This window comes from Lithobates pipiens, unplaced genomic scaffold, assembly GCF_037356315.1.
Source record: "Lithobates pipiens isolate NorthernLeopardFrog02 unplaced genomic scaffold, aLitPip1_a1.2 Scaffold_30, whole genome shotgun sequence".
NCBI classification, from domain to species: Eukaryota; Metazoa; Chordata; class Amphibia; order Anura; family Ranidae; genus Lithobates; species Lithobates pipiens.
The window spans coordinates 52,726,750-52,753,043 of record NW_027507791.1 but is presented as its reverse complement, the minus strand read 5'-3'; the positions used below and the strand labels follow the sequence as shown (position 1 = coordinate 52,753,043).

The window sequence follows — 26,294 nt, the reverse complement described above, 5'->3', positions numbered from 1 at the left end:
CCTTCTTCTTCCACAAAAACTTTTTATCTCACTAACTCCAATTTTCCCAGATATTGGTTATATAGGGAAAAAAGGGGCCACATATAGTGTAATTCCATAAAACACCATTTAACTTTATTCATATAAAAACAGCAAATAATCCACTCACAAACACAAATTCTTCAATAGGCAAAAATCTGAGTCACAAAAGGGTCATCAGGTTCTCTAAGGCCGCGTACACACGGGCGGACTGTTCGCCCAACTTTGTCCGCTGAACAGTGTTTCAGCGGACAGTCCGCTCGTGTGTGGGCTTCAGCGGACAGTTTCAGCGGACAGTCTGACGAACAAAGTTTTTCGGAATTCCCGTAAGACAGTCCGCTGAAACTTGGTTTGAGCGGACAGTCCGCTCGTGTGTGGGCTTCAGCGGACAGTTTCAGCGGACAGTCTGACGAACAAAGTTTTTCGGAATTCCCGTAAGACAGTCCGCTGAAACTTGGTTTGAGCGGACAGTCCGCTCGTGTGTAGGCTTGTTCGACAAACTAAGTCTCGCGCATGCTCAGAAAGAATTTACACGGCGAAGGTTGCATTGCAGTGTATAGGACGTCGTTTTTCTAGTCCCGTCGTACGTGCCGTTTACGTCATCGCGCACGCTTTCAGCGGACTGTTCGTTCATCGTGTGTGGTCAAGTCCGTTCATGAAAATTTTGAGCGGACTGTTTGTCGTACTGTTTGACGAGCAAAGTTGGGCGAACAGTCCGCCCGTGTGTACGCGGCCTTAGGCTCACTGTGTTGCTCACGCATCCCTGGGATCTGTGTTGTTACACGAATCGGCCTCCCCTGATCTCTCCTCTGCGGCAATAGGTTTCTTTATCGTACGTTACCACTCTGGCGCGTTTCGTTGTGAAGACATCATCTAAGGCCCTCAGTGTGAGCAACACAGTGAGCCTTAGCCCTTGTACACACGGTCGGAGATTCCGACGCAATGTGTCCTATCGGACCGTTTTGTCGGATATTCCGACTGTGTGTGGTATGCATCGGACTGTTTCTGTCGGAATATCCGTCGGGCCAAATTTTCCAACTTTCTGGAAATATTTTCCGACAAACTGCTCTGATCGGACATACTCTGATCATGTGTAGAGAATTCCAATCGGACAAAGTGCCATGCATGCTCAGATCAAATTCCTACATCAAAGTTATTGGCTACTAGCCTGAACGTAGTCCCGTCGTAACGAAATAACGTCATCACGTTCTGAACGATCAGATTTTCCGACAACTTCGTCCGACCGTGTGTATGCAACAGTTTCGGACAAAATCCGTCGGACAAAATCCAACAGATTTGGTTTTCAGAATGTCCGACCGTTTGTACAAGGCCTTAAAGAACCTGATGACCCTTCTGTGATTAATTTATTGTATTTATTGATTAATTTTATTTCATTGATTAATGGCAATTGATATCCACTAATAATTTTTATGATCAAAATAATTGATCAATTAGAATAGCGCTGCTTGATCAATATAACAGTGAATGTCTGGGGATAGTGATTATCTTGTAGCATTTATTCTGTATGTTGGTCAGTTTTTATAATTCATTGAATTTAATCATTTACCTTTGGGAAGAATAAATACAAGCAGCTGCTTGATTAGAGATCCCACAGCTTCCAATAGATACGGACATTTGTGTGTGTAAGTGCTTGTGTTTATACGCAGTGGTGGTTATAGGATGAGAGAGTATAAACTGAAGTGAAGCAGAAAAATTGTTTGCAAAATTTTATAAAAAAAACTATTAAACAATTTTTTTTTTTTCAAAATTTTCCATCTTTTTTTGTTTGTTTAGCAAAAAATAAAAACCCCAGCTGTGATTAAATACCACCAAAAGAAAGCTCTATTTGTGGGGAAAAAAATGATAAAAATGTCATTTGGGTAGTGTTGTATGGCCGCGCAATTGTCATTCAAAATGCGTCAGCGCCGAAAGCTGAAAATTGGTCTGGGCAGGAGGGAGGTTTAAGTGCCCAGTAAGCAAGTGGTTAAAGGGGCGTGTCCTAGGCCTGCATACGTTTGGTAGTAGGTGTCCCTCATTCCCATCTCAAAATGTTGGGAGGTGTGCAGATGGGTCTATTTTAGTAAAAAGTAAATAAATAAAAGATGAGTTTATATGTATAAGGCTAAAAAACGATAACGCATATCTAACAAAAATAAAATGAAATTGTCTACACAACATATATTACACGTATATTTCATTTATTGACAAGATCTTTTTATAAAGCATTGACGTCAGACAATATTCTTGCCACAGACTAGGAAGTGTCTTCTGTTTGCCCAAGCAGCCCACACAAACACTTTAGACTTTATATTACTCTAAATACACAAGGTAATTACAAGCCAAGACGTGTTTGGAATTCCAATGCTCAACAAAAGGCTTTTGAGGCCTACCAAAGAATGAACAAACAGGGCTAGTCAGTGGGGGGGCAAGGTACTTCACAATCCACTCAAGAGATGAATGGCTTTGGTGAGCCATTTATGAGGAGAACATGCCAATGCGTGCCACAATTAACCCATTCTTAGTAACTGAACAATATCAGAAACAAAACAGTACAGTATGAACATGACCCATGGAAAAAAAAAACTGCCTGGGAAAGGCAAGGTTCCCACAAAACTAAATATATAGCGCTTGTTGAGTAATCTTTTGGTGATTACAAACGGTTCCAGAAAATATCATAGTTCAAGATAATGGGTCATGGGAATGCAGTCACTAAGAAGGAAGAAATAATATTGCATTAGGAAAAGTTGACAGCGAATCGAGTGTTTGTGTAAGTTTAGCAAGTAGATCTCGGTGCTTTCCATTGTAGTTTAGCCTTCTGCTTTTGGCATCCCGCGCTCCGGTCCCGAAGCTGAGCGGCACTACGTGCCGGATGTAGGTATGGATCTACATACGTTACATTTGCTTTAGTGGAAAGGGTTGGGTAATGTAGACTTAAAGTGCATGTTACCCCAACATGTCATATTCCTGACATGTGTCTGTTTTACAGGGGTGGACTGACCATTCAGCCACTCGGGCAGTGCCCGAGGGCCCTGGGCCACTAGGGGGGCCATCAGGGTTGCCAGCCTTAGTAAAACCAGGGACAGTATGTAAAAAATCTGTTTTTTTTTTTTACTTCTGTCTCTGTAATGTCCCTTACCGATGTCCTTTTAGTCTAAAAATCCTGAGATTATAGCTGCCCCACCTCTCCAGTACCTTCTCAGCCAACAGAAACATGTCTGTGTATACTGTGTGATTGTATACTGTCTGTGTGTGTGTGTATACTGTGTGGCCCCATAATCTCTGATTGCCTGGGGGCCCCATAATCTCTTATTGCCCAGGGGCCCCATGAGTTGTCAGTCCGCCCCCTACTTTTCAAGTTTTTTTAATTGATTAATCAACTCATTTTAATTAATTAGTTAATTAGTTATTTACTAAAGGAAAATCGACTGTGCACTGCAAGTCCACTTGGAAGTAAAGTCGCTGTAGATCCGAGGGGGACATGCAAGGTAAATAAAAGCAGCATTTTAGCTTGCACATGATTGGATGATAAAATCAGCAGAGCTTCCCCTCATTTCAAATCTACCCCTTAGCCCTTGTACACACAGTCGGACATTCCGCCGGAAAATGTCCGATCGGACCGTGTTGTCGGATAATCGGACCGTGTGTGGGCTCCATCCGACTGTTTCCGTCGGAATATCCGATGAACCAAGTTTTCCAGCTTGGCTATAAAATTTTCCGACAATATGATCCGATCGGACCTTGTCCGATCATGTGTAGAGAATTCCGATCGGACAAAGTGCCACGCATGCTCAGATCAAATTCCTACACCAAAGCTATTGGCTACTAGCTTGAACGTAGTCCCGTCGTAACGAAATAACGTCACCACGTTCTGAACATTTGGATTTTCCGACAACTTTGTCCGACCGTGTGTATGCAACAGTTTCGGACAAAATCCGTCGGACAAAATCCGTCGGACAAAATCCGTCGGACAAAATCCGTCTGACAAAATCCGACCTTGTGTACAAGGGCTTAGATTTAGAGCGACTGCACTTCCAAGTGCACTTTCAGGGGCACTTGCAGTGCAAAGTGGATTTGCCTTTCGTAAATAACCCCCTAAAAGTGCTATTAACCCTAAAGAAAAATTGAGCAAATAATGAGCACATAAGAGCCAGTTAGAGACAAGCTTTTATTTTTAGGGCTGTTACTGATTAAAATTTTCCTGTTCGATTAATCAATTTTTTTTTTAAATAGATTAATCTACTAATTTCGATTAATTATTTTGCACATACAGATCCAACTACTTTTAGCTGATCTCCTTGCATTGCAACTCTGCATTAGTCAGTGGTAAATGTGGTATACACTATATACAATCACCCAACACTAGTTAGTTTCCACAATCCATGACTTAACTTCACAGTTCACACAAATACGTTTTAAATTTAAACTGTAGCACTGACGTAAGTAATTTTTTTTTCCACAGTAGCGTGATAATCCCTCCACTTCCGGCCTAACTAATCACTCTAACCTTATGGCATGGACCCCTGTGCAAACAGGTGGTCATGCAAGTGGGTATCAAAAGGGATAACACGGACCATAAGCTTCTCTCACGTCTCCTTAGATCTCAGCAAGGACGCCAGGTCATGGGTAGAAAGAAAAAATCTAAGTGCGCTTAAAGAGAGATTCCACCTACAAAAAAAATATTAAAAGCCAGTAGCTATAAATACTACAGCTGCTGACTTTTAATAAATGGACACTCACCTGTCCCGGGTTCCAGCGATGCCGGCAGCCGAGGCCGATCGATCGCTCGGCTCTCGGCTGCTGCAGTCACCATTCTAGGTGAGGGAATCAGGAAGTGAAGCAAATGGGCTTCACTTCCCGGTTCCCTACTGTGCATGCGCGAGTCGCGCAGCGCAATAGGAATTGTCCGCGCTGTCTCTGAGACCCGTGTGTGTCCCAGCAGACAGCGCAGCAGGACAGGAAATGGCGTAGACTCCCACGGGAGTCTGTGCCCGGAAGTGGGTGTAAATACCTGTCTTTGACAGGTATCTCCACCCCCCTCCCCCCTGAAAGGTGCCAATTGTGACACCGGAGGGGGGGAGGGTTCCGATCAGCGGAAGTTCCACTTTGGGGTGGAACCCCGCTTTAAGTATAAGATTTAATTTTTATGTTCAAACACAAACTACTCACATGATAAAAAAAAAAACAGCACATAAAGCCGACAATCGTGTTAGTTCCGTAGGCCAGCAGCGGGAGACGTCATGCGTAGCTCCTCCCCCGTATGCGTTACGTTCAATCAGAACTTCAACATCACTGGACTCCTCCCCCCTTCCCTTTCGTTAGCAGATGGAGGCACTTGGGGAAGGGGCGAGGAGTCCAGTGACGTTGATGCCCGTGACGTCACCGGATCTCCGGCGGAACTCTCTGAGTACAGATCAAAAGAATTTTGATCGATCAAAAAAATTAATCAATTAATCGAGGAATTGATCTTTAATTTCCACAGCCCTAGTTATGTTGAAAAGTATCTTGTTCTCTTTGTGTTTCTTCCTTTTGTGTGAAACATGTGGTGATCCTTACAGCATAGCTCCCAACTGTACCTGATTTTGAGGGACTGTCCCTGATTTGGAGCAATGTCCCTCTGTCCCTCATTCCCCCTCATTCGTCCCTCATTTTGGTCTGATCTAAATAGTTGTATATAAAATGCACAATTTATCTTTTAAAAAGTGTTTCCCAGTGCTAAACCTTTCATCCAAATTCTAAATTGCTACATTTGTAAATTTCAAAGGCCAATATAAAGGAATAGTAGTAGTAAAAAAAAAAAAAGCTCTTGTGGATTTAATTAACCTTTTTTGGTTAATTCTCCTTTAAGGGGGTGTGACAGGGGGCGTGTCCTATGCCTACATACTTTTGCTAGTAGGTGTCCCTCATTCCCATCTCAAAATGTTCGGAGGTATGCTGACACTCCCCCTGCATTCCAATTTCAAACTGTCCATTTTCTGATTTGCATTCTACTCGGGAGCTCAGCCTGCCTGTACTCCAGTAGTCAGACGTGTGCTGACAGGCCCTATGGAGGTCAATGTAATGCTGTTTCTCTGTCTCCTGCTGCCACGCACCTGGGGCAAGTTCCCTTGCAAAGTGAACAACCTATTTGTCTCTCTTTTGGAGCACAGGGTTTGACTGAGTTCCATATGATAAGATCTATGTACAGAGACATAAGTGTAGCAGACTCTCTGACCTCTTCCAGCCTAATGGGAACCTTCAAGGCCAAAGATAGCTGACATCCTCCAATTTGTGGTGGGTTGTGAAGCATAGTGGGTGCAAAGCTGGTAAAAGTCATTGGGCGCCAGACACTTCTTGGATGTAAAAGAGGTTTTATTTCTTTGACAGTCCTTTTTTTATATTTTGCAAGGGAAGTAGGGTTAGGGCCAGGACACACTTAAGTAGTTGCAATTTCAAATGGCCGACCCGGGGACTTCAACAGGACGACAGCCGTACAGGGAAAGGCCCCAGCAAGGTGCCACTTCTGCACGTGCAGGATTGCTGTCTCTTATGATTACAGTAATTAAACAGTTCCTAACTCAACATAACAGTTCTCTCAGCTGTACTACAACTTCTTCTTGTAGTTCTTCACCCTCCTTGAGCTCCTGGTCTCTCACTAGACCCTCTGATTCGCTATTCTGAATCTCGTGAACTCCTCAAGGCTTTTGCGGTGGTATCTCCCTCAAGCGTCACAGACGCTTCCCTGCTGAGACCCTAGCTCGGCACTCCGGATACCTTTCAAGCTTCACCCCTCTTGACTGGCTCGGTTCCTAGCTTGTCACACAAGGCTGCTCTGCAAGCATCACCTCCGCTGGTTGGGTCCCTGACTTGATCACCGCCTGAAGTTTCCAGATTCTTCACCATGCCCGTTCGGTGAGAATACTGCTCCGGTACTTGCTTCAGTTACTCACTGTGGTCCCTGGTAAAGGCGATTGGTCCCTTAGTGGCGACAGCTTCCCTTCTGCCTCTGACCCCGACAGGTTTCCACCCAGCAAAACCGGCAAATCAACCTCAACATCTCAGGGCTAAACTTTGTCTATAGACAAAAAAGTACAATCCACTTTTAAAGCACTCAATACATAACAAAGATAATAGTAAAATATAGTATTTATTGAACAAATATTAAAAACATGGAATGTGCAACTCTGTCTAAAAAATGACACCATCAAAGATAATGTGATCCTCCTTCACCCGATGCGTTTCAGAGCATAAACATCTCCTTCTTCAGGGCTGTATCTTAGAAATGGATTACGTCTATAACATAAATGCAAGAAATCAATCACAGACCAATGATAGCACTACATTTTCACAATATATATATATATATATATATATATATATATATATATATATTGTGAATCGCTTGAGGGAGATACCACCGCAAAAGCCTTGAGGAGTTCACGAGATTCAGAATAGCGAATCAGAGGGTCTAGTGAGAGACCAGGAGCTCAAGGAGGGTGAAGAACTACAAGAAGAAGTTGTAGTATATATATATATATATCTTTCTAATGTTTCAAAGACTTTTCTCATATTGAAATGGTGTCACGCATGAACACTCCATATAACTTTTACTATTTACTCTTGCAGGTCCCTGTCCAACCATTGACCTCAGTGTTCTCTGTTGTCTACCAACCCCCGAGGGATCTATGGGAGGTATTTCTCAAAAATAGAAAGTTGATTGCACTATGAGACTTGATGATGTGATGAGCCATATGAGCAGGAATATCTGAGACACAGCTCATTGTTATGTCTTCTGTCTTTTGCTTTTAAAATTGATATGGAAGGTTCATCCATGACACCATTTCAATATGAGTAAGTCTTTGAAACATTAGAAAGATATATTATATATGTGACAATGTACTGTTATCATTGGTCTGTGATTGATTTCTTGCATTTATGTTGTAGACGTGATCAATTTCTAAGATACATCCCTGAAGAAGGAGATGTTTATGCTCTGAAAAGCATCGGGTCAAGGAAGATTACAATACTTTGATGGTGTAATTTTTTAGACAGAGTTGCACACTCCATGTTTTTAATGTTTGTTCAATAAATACTATATTTTACTATTATCTTTATTATGTATTGAGTGCCTTAAAAGTCCACCCAAAGGGATTGTATTTTTTGTTTAGATTATTAAGATGTCCCACGATATGAAGAAATAGTCACCAATACACAATTAAACTTTGTCTATAGTGGACCCTAGGCACTCCTCCCCTTTGTGTTCCCTCTAAGTGCTCCCCACAATTCTGATGTCTGTATATGTCTCCCTTCCCCATGTGTGTGTCCTATTGTGTTGTGTGTCCTTTCTACCTATTGTTGATCTATGTTAGTTTGGTGCCTTGAGGTTCAGAGAACAGGAGATCACGAGTGAAGAGCAGTCGATAGATAGAAAAATAGGAATCCACAGTGAGGGCAAAAATGGCTCTTGTTAAAAATTCTAGCACAATTTGGAAGGTGTCTAAATCCGAAGGGACACACCAACTATGTAATATGAGTAATGTCATAGGAAGGAGTGAAAGGGGTATTAAGGTGATATACAGTATAGAGTAGGGTTTCTCGGCCAGGGATCCATGGGACTCAAGGGTTCCTCCAGAGGTTGCTAGGGTGTCAGGGCTGGCTTAGCCCTTCCTCCTCTGGGCTGGCCGCTCAGCTGTCGGCTAATTGCCAGTTCTCTTCTCTCCCCACAGTTACCAGCTGTTCCCGATGATACTCATCTGGCCTGCCTATTTAAAGTCTTCCAGCTCATTTCTCCTTTGCCTTCACGTTTGGTCACATCACTAGGAACCTTCTCCTGCTGTTGTTTCAAGACTGGCTTGCTAACATCCCTCCTGGCTTCCATCCTGCTTGCAGTTGCTCTCCTTGGATCCCTGACGTCTGGACTCGCTGATTACCCTATCTGGTTTATGAACTTTGGACTGGCTGACTACTGATCTGGCTACTGGACTCTATGCTTGACTATGCTTTTTTCTATTTACCTTTTTATTTTTGTTATTAAAGAAGTGTGATTTGATTGTACTTCTGTTTCTGTCTGTTTCATGGTTCCTGACATAGGGGTTCCTTGATCAATGGACAATTTCTGCCTCTCGGATACGTTTCCACTGACACCACAGATCTTTTGAGCTATCTGTAACAAGGTAATTCTTCCCAATGACCACAAGTGTAAGGGGCATTCACACTAATGCATCATGAGTTGTAGATATAGTCATTTTTAGCAAGGGTTCCTCTGTGTTGAAAAGGTTAAGAAAGGCTGGCAGAGAGTACTAAATATAGTGAAATTGTTATATTAGCCACTAGAGGGAGCTCTCTATTTCATGGAGACTCATTCAACCTCCCCATGTAGACTCATTCAACCTCCCCATGTAGATAGAATATCAGCCCCACAGGGAGTGCATTGTTTCTAATAAGTTGACTGAATAATGATGATTGTGATTAATGCTTTGGCTGGCTGGCTTGCATTGTAAGACGGAACAATAAGCATAACCATTGCATAGCACTGCTATACTGTATACATGCCTGTATTCAGACCATTATTTACATCAAAATGATCACTTCTTCATATATATGTGAGAAATCATTGAAAATCTTAACATTTTCCCTTTAAATTACTTATTTTTGACCCTTAGATAGGAATAGTCATAACTCCCAAATAAATAACAACCTGTTTTTATATGACAGAATGGTATTTACAAGAGTGTCTATATTTAGTATTGCATGTGACCACAGTAGGTCTATGAACTCCATCATAAGCCCAGACTAAGAAAAACTGGAAAATCTGTGTCCATTTATGAGCTGGTTCATTTAGACTGAATGCTTTTGAGATGGTGAGTGATTCATAAAACAATGTTCTGCATTACTGCTCAAACAGTCTATATACAAAATAATATAATATAATGTGACAGGGTCATCCAGCGCCCTGGGCAAAGATGCCAAACTGCTCCCCCCTTTCCCTTAGGGTTAGGCTCAGGGTGCCCCCTACCCCTTCAATATACCATTGCGCCAGGGGCAACTACCCCTCCTGCCCACCCCTTGTCCCGGCCCTGAAGGTTCCCCACACAGGTGGGTGCTGCTCAAAAAAAGGAGTATTCTCTAGTAGGGATGAACATTAATTTGGTGCAAACCCGTACGTTAGCTATCATTTCACAACTCCTTCCGATATTGGTTCTTCTTGGCGACCTGTCTGTGTAGGCCCACCAGGCCTGGACACATACTCCCCACATGTCAAATTTCAACCTACTCTCGCCTCACATAGGGGCCCTGACTGACTAGAGAATAGTGATGAACTTGGGGTCAGGTTTGGGTTTGGTCAAATGATAGGGGCCATGTGCCCATATCATGGATCTATTATGGCCACATGGTCATATTAGACCAATTGATTTGACCTATTATGGGTTGTGTTCTCATATTAGGTCAATGACATGGGCACATAGCCCCTTTTTTTTAACCAAACCCAAGCCTGAACTCAAGTTTATCACTATTCTTTAGTCAGTCATGGCTCCTATGTGGTGCGAGAACAGGTTGAAGCTTGGCATGTGGGGAGTATATGTCCAGGCCTTGGTTGGCCTACACAGGATGCCAAGAAGGACCAATGTCTGAAAGAGTTGGAGATTGTGAAAGAACAGCGGTAGTCCCCGTCTGAATAGCCTAGCATGTCTGAGCTAAGAAAAGAAGCAGTCTGTATGTGAGCAGACAAATGGTCTAGTCTGGTGACCAATGGAACCTGTTAGGCGCCTTTCAGCGGAATCTATTGAGCGGATCTCTCCACTGATCCCCTCTGAGCAGGCAGATGACAGGTCCAGACACAGCCCCCTGTTCTCTATGGGGTGGTTAGATGGAAAGGGCTGCTTGTCCAGTTCCATCTGACTGTCATCCGATCCACTGGATGGATGGCGAACATATCCCAATCCATCTGTTTTTGGCTTGTTTGGATCGGATGCCTGCGGGTGTCATTGGACACATGTCCGCTGACATCCACGTACTCCATTGAGAACAATGGGTGGTTTGATCAGTCCGCCTGTAAAAAGGACAGTCAGACCCAATCTGTCTGCTGGTGTGAAAGGGGCCTAAAGCAGAGAGGTTACAACTGAGGCAGCTGCAGGGTTAGAAAAAAATAGGACAAATAGCCAGAAGGCTGAAAGACATTGTTCATTGTTAGTCTGAACAACCTCGGTATGGACAAAACCGTGAAGTGGGCCAAAGTGGGAAACAAAAAGGCCTAAAACCATATTCCACTGGATGAACCAAATTCCTGGACAACATCTCTCCATTTGAAACCATATAACCCATAGGCAGACTGAAACAATAGAACAATGGGATACAGCCACCTAGCAATAAACACATAGCAACCCGCACCCCACCTCAAACTATCTGGCTGTCAGGACTGGGCTCAGCCCTTCCTTCTCAGAGCAGGCAACTCAGCTGTCGGTAAATTGCCAGCTCTAATCTTTCCACAGTGACTCACCTAGTGATGATATCCTGCTCGTCAGTCCTGCTGGCTACTTAAGCTGTTCACTCCAGATCCTCTATGCCTTTGCCTGGCCAACATATCAGAGACTCTCTCATGTGTACATGTGAAAGACTTGCTTGGCTGACATCCCTTCTGGTTCCTGATCCTGCTTTCTGCTCCGCTATGCTGATTCTCCAGTTTCCTGATTTCCTGGCTTGTCCTGAAGTACGCTGATACCGGGCTCCCCGACATCCTGGCTTGTCTGACTATCAGTCCCGGTTACCGAACTCTGGCTATGTTTTGACTACGTTTCCTCTGTTTACCTTTTACTGTTATTATTAAACTAGTGTGATTTTTACTGTACTTCTGTCTCGGTCTAATTCATGGTTTCTGACACTAGCAGTCTGAAAGGTGAAATTATTTATCTTCATATATTTCTTGGGGGATATTGTTCATAAATATTATTGTCCCAAGTTAAATAACACCTTAATTCTTTCAACACAAACCACCCATATAGAACCCAGGATAACAGGGGTAAAACAAAATGCTGAGTCCGGAGTGGTTGTATGGTGAGTCTGGTTATGACAGAAACGACTGGGGTTCTCGGTCACCCTGTGCCCCTAATAGACACAAGTTGACTTACACATAAGAGGGGCTGGGGGAGCTGGAAAATGGGTTTCCAGAGCTCTCTAAGGTAAGATGGGTTCCACGAGCCCCCTGCCGAAAGTGACTTCCGTCACTATATATATATATATATATATATATATATATATATATATATATATATATATATATAATGTGTGTGTGTGTGCATGCGTGCGTGTATACCAATAAAGCTGTAGTAGAACAGAATATGCAAATAACTTTTTATATTTTGCATGTTCTGTTCTTAGGAAGTCCAGAGTACTTGTGACCTTATGTGGCTTCCTTTTTAGATGGTAGTTCATTATGCTATCTTGAGTCCAGAAATGTTGGTTGCTACGAGCTTTAACTTCTATTTTAACATTTAAACGTACGAGATGCGAACCTCCTTATATATTTTCAATTGGAAAGCATTGCATAATTGCATATGTAAGAATTATCCTGAATCTGGGATCTTCAAGGTAAATGGACAAGGGCAAATCAAACAATGGTTGAAACGAATGCATAGTGCACACAATGAGAAAATCAGATGAAATATACTTTCTATATCTTCAATTTTTACGATAATCTGATTTTTAGTAAGCAGCTTTCAAGAGCCAATCACAACAGTTCATGTGAAATTATCCAGGACAAACACAAATTACAATCCCTTAATACCAGATACCAGAATAAACGAGATGACAACAAAAGAGAAACCCTTGAAATGATGTTTAGATAACAGTGAACACAGTGAAGTTGTTAAGCATAAAAACAAATGAAAAAAGTAGCAAAAAAAGCAAATATCCTAGGTGAAGGAATTATTTAACACCCCCTTGATCTGTAGATAAAAGTTTAAACATAAAAGCATCAACTTTTGACAGCCAGTGCCACTTTTCAAAATGGACAACCCATGTAAAATTTTCTGTGACGGCTTGTGCTTTATACAGTCCCCTCTGGCTGCATTGTTAGCCCTTTTAAACACGGTCGGAGATTCCGACAGAATGTGTCCGATCGGACCATGTGTGTGTCGTCTACATCGGACTGTTTCCGTCTGAGTATCCGACGGACCAAGTTTTCCAACTTGTTGGTAAAATTTTCAGACAAAATGCTCCGATCGGACATACTCCGATCATGTGTAGAGAATTCCGATCGGACAAAGTGCCACGCATGCTCAGATCAAATTCCTACACCAAAGCTATTGGCTACTAGCGTGAACGTAGTCCCGTCATAACGAAATAACGTCATCACGTCGGATTTTCCGACAACTTTGTCCGACCGTGTGTATGCAACAGTTTCGGACAAAATCCGACGGATTTGGTTGTCGGAATCTCCGACCGTGTGTACAAGGCTTAGACTTTCAGCGAATGGTCAGGGATTGTACAGGGAAACTATAATGCTTGAATTTTTTTTTAAGTTTATCATATGTTTTGTAAATTATGTTTTATATATGTTTATATGGAGTGGGTGCATGCGCACGGGGAGAGGCTGTAAGAGTTTGAAGGAGGTTGCAGCACTAAGAAAAATAAAAAAATGGGAAAACAAGATTTTATGAAAAAGAAAACATGGCAATGGTGTATGATGCACAAGCTTTAGCAAGCTAAACATTGTTTAGTTAGGTTTTATATCTACTTTAATGCTCTAGTCTAGAACGGCCATTCTTAACCTGGATTCCATGGAACTTTAGAATTCCTCTACACTGCAGGTTGCTAGGGGTTTGGGCTGTGGCTGGTTGACTTCTTATATGATGGAGGCTTCATAGTTCTAAGTCAAACGCCAATTGGCAGAGCGAGCAGCATGACACCAATGATCTTTTTTGGCTATGGGCAAGGGTGGCTTTTGACGCATATGGGGAGCTGTCTTACTACTGGTCTTCCTACTGGCCATCAATGAAATGGGCATTATTCCCCCAACAAATGTATTTTAGGAGGGGTTCCCTGAAACCTCAAATGTAAACGTTCCTCTGGGTTAATAAGTTTGAGCTGATTTCTAAAAAAAAGTGCCATTTTCATTTTTCTCTTGCTTGATGGTACTATATATTTAACAAAAATGAAAGATCCTTATTACCTTTTGATCTATTTCTCCTTTGATATAAATGCTGGGAGCAATGCATGCATTGTATGGTGTTATATATTACAAAATAACAAATCAATTTGTCTTTCTAGAAGACTGCACTTGTTTGTTTCTTTGACATTAATGGGGTTGCTTCCATGAATGACACATTGTTCTATCATAGCGGGCTCTTCCTATTGTTCTCAATGATATCCCAGTAGGGTTATCAGTTAACATGCTTCACTTCTATCTGTCAAAGAACACAAGTACCTGAACCTTCTGTGACACGGACACTGTGTGAACATGAAATCCTATATGCTTGCCAGAGCTCAGATGTACATCAGTGTTGTCATTTTTTTCCAAAATATTTTCTCAAGTACCTCTAATGACCCATTCAGGGTGGTACCTCCAACAATGGTGCTTCTGGGCTAGTGTGTAAAGCAGTGGGGTTAGAGGAGGCAGCACCAAGCTACAAAATCTACCAATTGTGATAACCTTTTCCTTATTGTTTGCCCTTGCCCGGGCACTTCTGGACATCTGTGGCTAAATTCTGCAAAAAAATTGGAGCTGGAAAGGAATTCAAGTAACACGAATGTCGCGTACACATGATCAGACTATCCGGCGGACTTAGTACGGTGGACAATCCGACGGACTTTGCAGCTGAGGTCCGCCAGACTTTCAAGCGAATGGACTTGGCCACACACGATCACTCCAAAAGTCTGACGGAGTCGAACGTGATGACGTAGAATAAGGAAGTTCATAGCCAGTAGCCAGTAGCTACCCTAGTGTCGGTTTAAGTCCGCCAGACTAGCACACAGACGAACGGATTGTCAGCTAAAAGCCGAGTCACACATGATCAGTCCAAAAGTCCAACGGAGTCGAACGTGATGGCGTAGAATAAGGAAGTTCATAGCCAGTAGCCAATAGCTACCCTAGTGTCAGTTTAAGTCTGCCGGACTAGCACACAGACGAACGGATTGTCCACTAAAAGCCGAGTCCAGTGGACAATTTTGAAGCAAGTCTTATTTCTTAAGCCTCATACACACTATCAGATTTTCTGCTGATTTTTTCCTTCAGATTTACCAAAACCATATAATATGGGGTCAAGCCTTAGGAGTTTCAATTTGTATGCAATCAGGCAGGCACTTGCACTACATGGTTTTGGTAAATCTGAAAACAAAATTCAGCAGAAAATCTGACAGTGTGTATGGGGCTTAAGTCCTGTAAGGATTAAGGTATGTCTAAACAAAATGGTTGACAGTATGTCTTACTAAATACTTGTATTTCTTTATCCTTCTCAGTAAAATAAGGACTCGTCATCTTTAGTCACGTACGCATAAGAGGCCGCATCAGCCCTAAAAAGCAGTCTACGCCCAGAAGATTGTCTTATCAGCTGATAACACCCGGAGAATTGCTTTTTCTTTGCAAAAATGTTGTTTTTTTACATTGCTGATGTTTGCTCTTTTCTGTCTATAAAAGAGAAGTAATAAAGAGCTCAGAGTCAGAGAGAGTCAGAGTTAAACACGGACTTCTGAGCAGAAATACTGAATACCTCCGTGTCTCTTTGCTTAGATAAGAACTCTAACTAACAATTGGGAAACGGTAACATAACCTGACAAATAGGTGACTTGTTGAGGTCACACCTAACATTTCTGGCGCCGCGAACAGGGACCTGCAGAAAGAAACTACAAGAGGCGAACGAACATAAGGACGGAACAAAAAGGCCGGGCACATCAAGAACCACAGACAAATCCTGCGCAGGTAAGAAAAGCTTTATTTTCTTATAAACTCTGTGCTTCTTAGATTTGTGCCCACCTGATCTGTCTGAATTGTTCTTCAGGTAAACACCAACCTCTGTAGTAAGCGGGTCTTGAACTTAATATTTTGGCTTATGTTACCGTTGTTTCTTGTCTGTCTACTTGTCATCTGTCTGTTGTGACTGAGATAAGCCCTGTTTGTATGGTGTGAATTGAAACATATATCATCCCAATGGGTAACGGAATGCGCCCTTAACTCGTAAGAGTACTTTGGGGGTCCGACACCTAAGTTTGATATACGCTTTTTGATTCATGAGCCTAAAAACGGGTTGAAAGTATAAGTCCTGACTGCCTCGATAAAGCAGGAATAAGAAACGAATGCTGAGAGATTCCAGGGTAATGGGAAGGGAATAAAGGTCTCCACAAAGTCCCGGAGATCTAGTCATATGTGTTTGGCCACCAAAAGGGAATGCTTGTATATGTTGTAGCTGTCAGTCTGGTCATAATATTTGTCAGTTGGCTAGCATATAAAGTAATTCGATTTCAGAAATCTCATCTAGGAGAGGTTTTTTAGTATTTTGGCACCCTAAGAGGAGAAGGCAACGAGACACTTAGTAAGTGATCCAAACGCCACCTAGGCAGGACTGTCAAAATGGGCCAGACACATGGTAAACCCCAGGAGGAATCTCAGAAATGTTATGCTGTTAAAGACATAATTACAATGTTGTATGGGAAGGATAAGGCACAGGGCACGAATAGGATTCTCAAGAAATTGGGGATGGATGGAGAAAATGGATTAAGTGTAGAAGGTTGGGAGAATATAAAGAGAGACAGACAGGGGGAGGTCCTGCAGAACAGATGGGTATCACAAATACAATGTTTAATTAAGGTTTCCAACAGGGCTGAAGAGGAGGGATGGGAGTATTGTCAGGAAAAGGGTGGATGGGATATGAAGGTCCGACACAAAAGTCTTCCTTCTGCTCCCGGCGATAGGGTAAATACGGGAGATACTCCACCTCCTTATAACACCACCACACCAGGTAATGAAAGACCAAAACTTTATCCTTCCTTAAGAGGAAGAGGATGGGTATGCCGAGTATGCGGTACCCAGAACCCAGACTGGGCACAGGAATGTGTGCATTGCGGCGCTCAAAGACCAGAGCCCGTAGCTCCAGTCCATAGTCGGACTAGGGTAATACAAGTAAATAATCCAAATGCGGGTCAAGCAGGACAGCCACCTACAGTGACCCGACAAGTCGTTCTGAGGACATGGACACCTTGGTCGGCTGACACTCTTATGGCATTAATACAGAATGCTCCTGATCCCGTAGCAAAACCTGCCGCATTCTGTAGATTCGTGACACAATTACTAGACACACATGAAGCAACTTGGCAAGATGGGGAAGATTTGTGTAGACATAAAATGACACTAACGATGTTTAATCAATTTATGAATGAAATTGCTCCACATAGACCACAAGGGGATCCAGCGGCAGATCCACCAGGAATACACCCTCGTCATATAGACTCTAGACCCCTGTTTATTGCTCAGTTACGAGAATTTTGCCAAGGGAAACAGCAGGAAAGGGGTTCGACAGCGCCCATAAAACAGGCCCCAGGTCAGACTGTTACAGAATTTTACCTCAACATGGAAAGCATGATGGCTGACGAAGGTCTAGATTTAGCCTTACCCGTCACCATTAGGGCTTTCAATCGACAGTTTATGGAAGGACTAGTACCCCAAATAGGTGACAAACTGAAGGCATGTACTCCCGAATGGAGAGCCATATGGGACAGAGGAACATTGTTGCAGAAAGCACAAGGCATAGAGGCTGATTTAGCAGAAACTAAACCCAGAAGGACACCGGGAGTTAACACTGTTGCCCGGGTCAATGAAGGAGGGAATTCCTCCCGTAAACCTCTTACCTGTTATTACTGCAACAAGGTGGGACATATAAAAAGAGACTGTAGGAAAAGGATAAAAGACGAACAGGAAGGAAACACGGACAGAGACACGAGGGACTACAGACAGAGGCGTACCAATGATAGGGACGATCCGACCGCATGACTTGCCCCAGTCCTAGCTGAATCAGAGAACAAAATGCTCCACATGTTGATGAAGGTGGAAGGTAAACATATTCCTTGTTTGGTTGACACAGGAGCGTCACGCAGTCTGTTGTCTGATTCAGTAGTCCCTCCACACATGACGTCCCGTGACACCATACCCATAAGTGGTTATGACGGTCTTTTGTCCGATGCCCCACTGACTAAACCTTAAAAGGTAAAAATAGGGAGAATGGCTACCGCCTGACACTTGTGTATTGTTGCAATATGTAGATGACCTATTGTTATGTTGTCCGGATAACGATACTTGTTTAAAAGCCACTCTATCATTGTTACAATTCCTGGCTGAAAAAGGGTGCAAGGTGAATAGAACTAAGTTACAGGTATGTCAGAAAAAGGTTGTCTTTTTGGGCCACTGTATATCCCAGGGTACTCGACACCTCACTGAAGAACGAGTCCAGGCCATAAGTCAAATGAATGTCCCACGCAACTTTAAGCAACTTCGTATGTTTCTGGGAATGGTGTCATATTGTAGACAATGGATACCACATGCCAGTTCTCTGATGCAGCCATTATATGATTGCTTGAAAATAGTACCCTATGTACTCACAGAAGCAGGTCATGAATCTTTTAGCACCTTAAACAGGTTACTAATTTCGGCACCTGCGATCGGGATCCCTGATTATACCAAAACATTTCATTTGTACATTGCTGAAATCACGGGAAACGCAACAGGGGTGTTGACACAACAACACATCAAACAAAGGCCGGTAGCATACTTCTCGGCGGCTCTCGATCCTGTCTCTAGAGGATCACCGTCCTGTGTACGAGCAGTTGCAGCAGTGTCAATTATCATTGACAAATCCTCAGAAATTGTCTTAGACAATCCTGTAGTGGTACATACCACACATGACATATACGCCATCTTGTCACAGGTCCAGCCAAAACACATATCAATGGCAAGGCAGCTGCGTCTACAATGCACCTTGCTCCTACCCCCCAATGTTTGACAGGGGGGAGTAATGATGATAATGGTGTAGACACAGCACAAGATACTCAGGATTCTGACACACTTTCGTTTCAGGACATAACATCTGATGAACACAATTGTTTTCAACTTATGGAACAAGAAACCACGGGGTTCCCACATGTCACAGACATACCCATTGCAAATGCAGAACACACACTGTACATAGATGGTAGTAGATTTGCCGATGACAAAGGTAAATATCACACAGGTTATGCTGTGGTAACGGACACACAGGTAATTGAGGCAAAGTCACTACCAGCACACATGTCGGCACAAGAAGCGGAACTAACCGCTCTAGAGAAAGCCCTAGAACACTTGGAGGGACAAGAAGGGAACATTTACACTGATTCCGCATACGCCTACGGTGTGGCACATGATTATGGCCACATATGGAAAGCTAGAGGTTACCTTACAGCAGCAGGCACACCTGTTAAACATGGTGAAGGAATCAAAAGAGTCCTGAACAATCTTCAAAAGGTTAAAAGAGTAGCCATCATGAAAATAGCGGCACACACGAGCGCAAAAACAACTGAGGCAAAAGGAAACGCATTTGCAGATTTAACTGCAAAGAAGGCAGCTCTAGGGGAAGTAAGCCCTGAGACCTTAGCCACGGTACAGGTGAGTATGCCCGAAACCACATGGCAGCAGCTAATGGAACTACAGGAACAAGCAGGGGCTATTGAGAAGGACCGTTGGGTTAAGGAGGGAGCTGCACCAGGCCTTGACAATGTATGGAGAGAAGGAGACAAAATATGTCTACCCGCTTCTCTATACCCCGCAATGGCAGCGGCTGTCCACTTACCCACTCATGTCAGCTCCAATTCTATGTATAGGATTGTAAGCCAAGGATGGCTAGCCCCTGGATTCAGTAGTACTGCAAGGAACTACTGTGCTGCATGCCAAATCTGTCTGATTAATAACCCAGGACAGAGAGTGAAAACCCCACGTAAACATCAGGTCCGGGCCCAATATCCCTTTCAGAGACTGCAGATTGACTACATACAAATGCCTAAGAGCGGCCCCTTTGAATTTGTTCTCGTGTGCATCTGCCTATTTTCAGGCTGGCCCGAAAGTTATCCTGTGAAATCAGCTACGGCAAAAGCCACCGCCAAGAAACTGATTACTGAGCTGATACCTAGGTTTGGTCTCCCAGAAACAATAGAATCAGATAGGGGGACACATTTCACGGGAGAAATAATGCAAAATGTGATGGCAATGTTAGGGGTTCAACAAAGTTTTCATACTCCTTACCACCCACAGAGTTCAGGATCAGTAGAAAGAGTAAATGGTACAATCAAGCTGAAAATACAAAAGGCCATGCAGGAGTTGAACAAACCATGGCCTGAGTGCCTACCCTTAGCTTTGTTCTCTATTAGGTACACCCCAACAGGAAAAACCGGGTTATCCCCATATGAAATACTGTTTGGAAGTGCACCTAGATTAGGTTTATATTTTCCTCAAAGTATGCAATTACAATGTGATAGGTTAACTACGTATGTAATACAGTTGCAACAGCGTCTGACTAAAATCCACAAGATTGTGTATTCTTCTCTTCCAGACCCTAATTCTGTCACAGGTACTCACGATCTACAACCAGGAGACTATGTGTATGTAAAGAAACATACCAGAAAGACACTGGAACCAAGGTTTGAAGGTCCTTTCCAGGTGCTATTGATTACAGCAACCTCAGTGAAATTGGAAGGGAAACCTACCTGGATCCACGCTTCTCACTGTAAAAAGGAGCCAGTTGGCAAATGACAACATGTATCTTTTTATTCTTTTTATTGTTTCAGTAATCCTGGCTAATAGTTTGGTTACCTCGCAGAATAAAATACACAAGGATGAAGGATTTTCTAAAAAAATGTTATTACTGAAGTTTAAATATGCTTATGCCCAGAAGTCAGGATATGAGAAATGTTGGATTTGTAGCAAATTACACCCCAGCACAGCAAGTATACCACTGATGGCAGTTCCTATAAACTATACTGACCTTGCTAACAGTAGCATTAACATAATTAGAACAAATACCAGCGAGACAGTAATGTTTAAGTCAAATGGTCTCGCCTTTCCCCCTGCCTGGTGTTTCAACTTAGGGAACACAACGGGAGGAAATGGAGAATGCCAAGACAGCAAATTTAACTTGTCCATTTTCATACCAAAAGCTACTCCTGGGAAAAACACGGTCTTCTACCCTAGTATAACCCACACACACCAATCGTTAGCTGAGTTCCTCGGTAATATTTCAGACAACAACACCAGGTGGTTAGTGAGTAACCTATCTCTTTATGGATACACCTCCCTTTATAGAAATAATATCGGTAGTAGATCAGTAGCACTGGGAAATAATATATATATCTGTTGTGAGGATAAATGTTATACTTGGATACCTAGAAAAGCTCAGGGATGGTGCTACCTCGCAAGTTTAGTACCAGTAATGGGAGTAGTAGGTGATGAACGAGGTGATCACCTATTAGAAGCTAGCATGCACCCTAGATATCCCCTCAGGTATCGTAGTAAAAGAGAAATATTCCTGAAGAAGGACATGGCATGGGCTTGGTTCCCGTCCTGGACAGGATGGGGTATAGACTTAATGAAAAGACTAAATAACTATACAGGAATTATTAATGATGTTTTGGAGAAAAACTCTGATGACATTACTAAGTTAAATCTGGAGACCAGAGCCATCAGACAACAATTAGAATTACATGAATTAGCAATTGAAAGTATGAGTGCAGCACTGACAGGACTCTGTGAAACTACTGAGGACTATGAGTGCTGTACTTGGATACATAACACCAGCATTGAGGTACCTGACTATTATGACATCATTGCACAACACCGTACGGAAGTAAAGAATTTACAAGAGAAGGCCCGAAATATTGGTCGCGACTGGGATCCGTTTGGTGGAACTTTTAGTTTCTCAGGGTTATTCTCTTGGGTTAAGAAGGCAGCAATGACGATTATAGTGGTGCTCTTATTCGTATTTTTCTTTTATGCATGCTTTAAGTTGTTTATGTGCTTTTGCAAGAAAGCCAAGGTAAATGATGCGGAAAAGATGGAACTTTTGTGAAGATAGGTGGATTTAGTTTCTTGACATCACCCATCTGTCAGAAAGCCACTCTTCCGGAATTTTAGATGTTGGTACTGTCCAGGGGGATGGGTGTATACCCCTCTGACAACTCGCGGTCAGGGAGAGTACTCTGGATATAGGCTGACTAGAACTTGTTCAGGTGGACCCAGGGTAAGAGGGAGGGGTGATGTCAAAGGGGGAAATGTAAGGATTAAGGTATGTCTAAACAAAATGGTTGACAGTATGTCTTACTAAATACTTGTATTTCTTTATCCTTCTCAGTAAAATAAGGACTCGTCATCTTTAGTCACGTACGCATAAGAGGCCGCATCAGCCCTAAAAAGCAGTCTACGCCCAGAAGATTGTCTTATCAGCTGATAACACCCGGAGAATTGCTTTTTCTTTGCAAAAATGTTGTTTTTTTACATTGCTGATGTTTGCTCTTTTCTGTCTATAAAAGAGAAGTAATAGAGTCAGAGAGAGTCAGAGTTAAACACGGACTTCTGAGCAGAAATACTGAATACCTCCGTGTCTCTTTGCTTAGATAAGAACTCTAACTAACAATTGGGAAACGGTAACATAACCTGACAAATAGGTGACTTGTTGAGGTCACACCTAACATTTCGCTGGATAGACCGATCATGTGTATGCGGCATAAGAGGAGCCAGAAGAAACATGAAATTGTGTCTTTTCTCCTTACCATTTAAAAATTTGTTGTACACCAGACCACGGTGCTGCCTCCATTGCAGTGACAGAACTACAAGTGTTGCAAAGATCGCACTTGCAACCTGGCCCTGGCATTTCACCACCATGGAGGGGCCCCAAGACGACAGGAAGCTACAAAACATGTGAAAGGGTCCCACTGCAGGACTATAAGACTGGGTGCACACTGATGCGAATTGGAGGCGAGTTTCCCTGCATCCAAATTTGCATGACAGGAGAGTTTTACAGGCTTGCAATGGAGCCGGTTCACACAGCTCCAGGGCGGCCGCCAGATTGCAGAAGGGTCCTGTGAGTCTTTGGCTCCATTTCACTGACTCCATTCATGTGAATCCAGGCAAAATTTTTCACCTGACTCGCATCTGAATCGGTGAACAGGGACACACCGGACCCTCTGCTGTAACCCGCGGCATCATCAGTGTGGTGTGTCACTAAGACTAAGTCTCATTGATTAAGAGGACACCCATTAAACTAAAATTGGTGCATACCCAATCTGGTGCAGCTTTGCATAGTAACCAATCAGCTTCTAACTTCAGCTTGTTCAATTAAGCTTCCACAATAAAACCTAGAAGCTGATTGGTTCCTATACAAAGCTGCACCAGATTCAGATGTGTTGCAAGTCCCATGATAGTCACATGGGGCCTATAAAAGGGTCTGTGATGGGCATAAAGGGCCCCGGGATCAGCAGGAAGGCTCCAGGTTTAGAGGGAAGGGCCCCGCGACCAATTAAAAGGGTCCTTTCACTGATGGAAAGGTACCCCGCAGTCAGGGGGGCCCTTCATGTTTTCTCGCACTGTGTCCCTGAAAATTCTCGTGGCACCTCTGCTCTACTACATTAGCTACTTACATAACCACTTGTCCTTAGCCCTTGTACACACGGTCGGACATTCCAATGGACAATGTCCGGAAGGACCGTGTTGTCGGATAATCCGACAATGTGTGGGCTCCATCGGACTGTTTCCATCGGAGTATCCGACAGACCAAGTTTTCCAACTGGGCTATAAAATTTTCCGACAACATGATCCGATCGGACTTTGTCCGATCATGTGTAGAGAATTCCGATCAAAGTGGCACGCATGCTCAGATCAAATTCCTAGACCAAAGCTTTTGGCTACTAGCCTGAACGTAGTCCCGTCCTAACGAAATAACGTCACCACGTTAAGTACAATCAGATTTTCTGACAACTTTGTCCAACTGTGTGTATGCAACAGTTTCGGACAAAATCCGTCGGACAAAATCCAACGGATTTGGTTGTCGGTTGTCCGACCGTGTGTACAAGGGCTTAAAGCAAACTTTTATTTGAGAAATGTATTTTCCACCCACCATCATTGTCACCTAGGCAAGAAAGAAATGAAGACCTGTTCAGCAGACTCCTAGGATACCAACATCACAAATCCCAGGAAGCTACAGGAGGCTTGTCCAGAGTGCCAGACAAGTCATCATTCATCTGATGCCGAATATTCAAGGGGTCAACTGCAAGATCCCAGAAGAGACAGCTGGCTCCCAATAACCAACCAAGATGGTGGTACAGGATGGAACATGCAATGGAAAAATAGCAGAGGAGAAAAGGAAACACATGACTCGCTGGCCTTGTGAGTATGTTCTTGGAAAAAAGACCATCAAAGGTAAGTAAGGCCGCGTACACACGCGCGGACTGTTCGCCCAACTTTGTCCGTCCAACAGTTTCGGCAAACAGTCCGCTCAAACTTAGCATGGACGGACATGGCCACACACGACGGACGAACAGTTTGCTGAAACCGTGCGCGATGACGTGAACGGCACGTACGACGGGACGAAAAATACGACGTCCTATACACTGCATTATAGCTTTCGGCGTGAAAATCCTTTCTGAGCATGCGCGCAACTTTGTTTGACGAACAAGCCTACACACGGGCGGACTGTTCGCTGAAACAAGGTTTCAGCGGACAGTTTTACGGAATTTCCGAAAAACCTTGTCCGCCCAACTGTCCGCTGAAACTGTCCGCTGAAAGCCCACACACGAGCGGACTGTCCGCCCAAACACTGTTCAGCGGACAAAGTTGGACGAACAGTCCGCCCGTGTGTACGCGGCCTAACATATTATGGAGTAATTTAATGGGTTTAAGTTTATAAATTTATCTTGAAACAAATCTAGATTTTATTAAACATAAGATGGTGCAGTGCCATACAACACAAAAAAGTTGGATGGCCACCCATAGAGAGTCAGCCCCATACAAAAATGCGGTAACTTCACAGAATATTCAGTACAGACAGTTTAGGATGTACAGGAACAGTAACTGAAAATATCTGTATAAGCCCTTGTACACACGGTCAGACATTCCAACAACAAAATCCGTCGGATTTTGTCCGACGGATTTTGTCCGAAACTGGTGTTGCATATACACAGTCGGAAAATCCGATCGTTCGTAACGTGATGACGTTATTTCGTTACGACGGGACTACGTTCAGGCTAGTAGCCAATAGCTTTTGTCTAGGAATTTGATCTGAGCATGCGTGGCACTTTGTCCGATCGGAATTCTCTACAAACGATCGGACAAAGTCCGATCGGATCATGTTGTCGGAAAATTTTATAGCCAAGCTCTCAAACTTTGTCCGTCGGATATTCAGACGGAAACAGTCCAATGGAGCCCACACACGGTCGGATTATCCGACAACGCGGTCCGATCGGACATTTTCCATCGGAAAATATGACCGTGTGTAAAAGGGCTTAGAAGTAATTGCTCCAAAGGTTGTTAAACTGAAGAATATCTGTATGAGTGTAGGGTTCCCAGATACCTAGGAAGTAAAAGGCTAGGGCTTCACGTTGACAAGTAATATAATGATGGGGCTCTATTCCTTCCACTGAAACCAACAATGAGGCACTTCTTCTTCCACTGATACCAATGATGGGGCACTATTCCTCCCATTGATATCAATGGTGGGCACTATTCCTTCCACTGATACCAACAATGGGGAACTATCTCTCCCACTAATAGCAATGATAGAACACTATTACTCATACTGCTACCAATGATGCTGTACTATCTCCCCCCCCCCCACCCACTAATACCAACGATCTCCTCCTAGACCAGTGATGGTGAACCTTGGCACTCCAGATGTTTTGGAACTACATTTCCCATGATGCTCCACTACACTGCAGAGTGCATGAGAATCATGGGAAATGTAGTTCCAAAACATCTGGGGGGCCAAGGTTCACCATCACGGTCCTAGACAGTCCCCCCCCCCCTCCACAGTTAGAACACACACATAGGGAACACATTTAACCCCTTAATCGCCTCCTAGCGTTAGCGTCTTCCCTGCCAGTGACATTTACATAGTAATCCGTGCATTTTCATAGAACTAATCGCTGTATAATTGTCAATGGTTTCAAGAATGTGTCAAAAGTGTCCGATGTGTCTGCCATAATGTCGCAGTCCCGGTAAAAATCGCTGATCGCCATCATTACTAGTAAAGAAAAAAAAAATAATAATAAAAATGCCATAAATCTATCCCCTATTTTGTAGACAC

The 26,294-nt window shown here is 43.2% G+C and overlaps 1 long non-coding RNA gene across 2 annotated transcripts; it reads left to right on the top strand.

The window, feature by feature from the left end:
* Positions 1 to 2,068: 2,068 nt before the first annotated feature.
* On the top strand, positions 2,069 to 9,048 carry LOC143942822 (uncharacterized). 2 transcript variants are annotated; one of them, XR_013264847.1, is made up of 3 exons: positions 2,069 to 2,893; positions 7,621 to 7,845; positions 8,721 to 9,048. It is a non-coding gene; the product is annotated as an uncharacterized LOC143942822 (long non-coding RNA). The 2 variants fall into 2 exon arrangements; XR_013264846.1 differs by lacking the exon at positions 2,069 to 2,893 and having other exon boundaries at positions 7,505 to 7,845.
* The last annotated feature ends 17,246 nt before the right edge of the window (positions 9,049 to 26,294 follow it).